Raw genomic sequence first — 1124 nt, forward strand, 5'->3', positions numbered from 1 at the left:
CCGCCCCCCCCCTCCCAGGCTGTGAGCACTGGGCTTAGCACTGAAATGCCAGGAAATAAATGAGTCACGTTCTGGGGCCGAGCATCACCTCCGGTGCCTTGCTGCGCCCTGGTCCCGGGGAGCCCAGTGCCAGCCCGTGCTCATGTGAACATCCCTCTGATTTATTGCTGCGGAGCAAATGCTTACAGAGTGCTTTTGGCAGAGAAAAGCCCTGGGGAGCTGCAACAGGCACACAGGGGCAAGGAGGGAATTGCCCATCAGCTGCAGCATGCCAGAGGCACCCAGAGCACCTGCAGCCCTGGGTCTCTTCCCCACGCGCAGCCAGGGGACATGCTCAGCCCACGGGGAGGGGACTGCGGAGACCTCGGGGCTGAGGTGGATTAGATCTGCTTTGCATTATTGCACCAAACACCTGGGGACTTGGTGGCTCATGACAGCACTGTATAATGTGAGGAAGCAGCCCGCGGTGTGGGCAGGTGCTGGTGCTGCCGGTGGCTCGCAGGCAGGGAGGCGATGGGGACATGCCCCTAGGAGCATGGGCTGGCTGTGGAGGGGGAGTTGGGGTCTCTTGCTCCCTGTTTTCCTGCACATCTACAATGAATAGGCACAGAAGGCAGCGCTTGTGCTGCAGGAATCAATACTGCTCCAGGAGTGGCCTGGGTGCTCCTCCCTGCTCCCTCCTGGGAGCCTGCCCCCCCAAACGCCTCTCCCTGAGCTATCGTTGTTGTCTCCTTCCCGCTATTGTCTTGCTTTCTAGCACTCTCAGCAGGACTCTGCAGCAGCATGGGGTGGCCAGTGACAGCCCCGGGGCTGGGGAGCTTGCTAACCCGGGTAGCCTGGCTTCTTCAGGAGATGGCGGGGAATAAGCAGGAAAGACCTCTTGGGGGGGATCCAGGTTTTATCCTGACTCGAGGTAGCCCCCGTTGGCACTGTGTTGCAGCCTGGTCCCTCATGGCCCATCCTGCCATGGTCCCTAGGAGGTACCAGGGCACCGTGGCTGGCTCCGGCAGGCAGAGATGCTGCCAGGAGGCAGTTTCTGCCCCGCAGCCAGAGCGCAGGGATGCTGCGACTGAAAGTAGCTCCTGATCTCGCCCAGCACTGGCCGTAGCAGTGCCGCCGTGTCG

Source organism: Aptenodytes forsteri, unplaced genomic scaffold (genome assembly GCF_000699145.1).
Source record: "Aptenodytes forsteri isolate BGI_AS27 unplaced genomic scaffold, ASM69914v1 Scaffold15, whole genome shotgun sequence".
Classification (NCBI taxonomy): Eukaryota; Metazoa; Chordata; class Aves; order Sphenisciformes; family Spheniscidae; genus Aptenodytes; species Aptenodytes forsteri.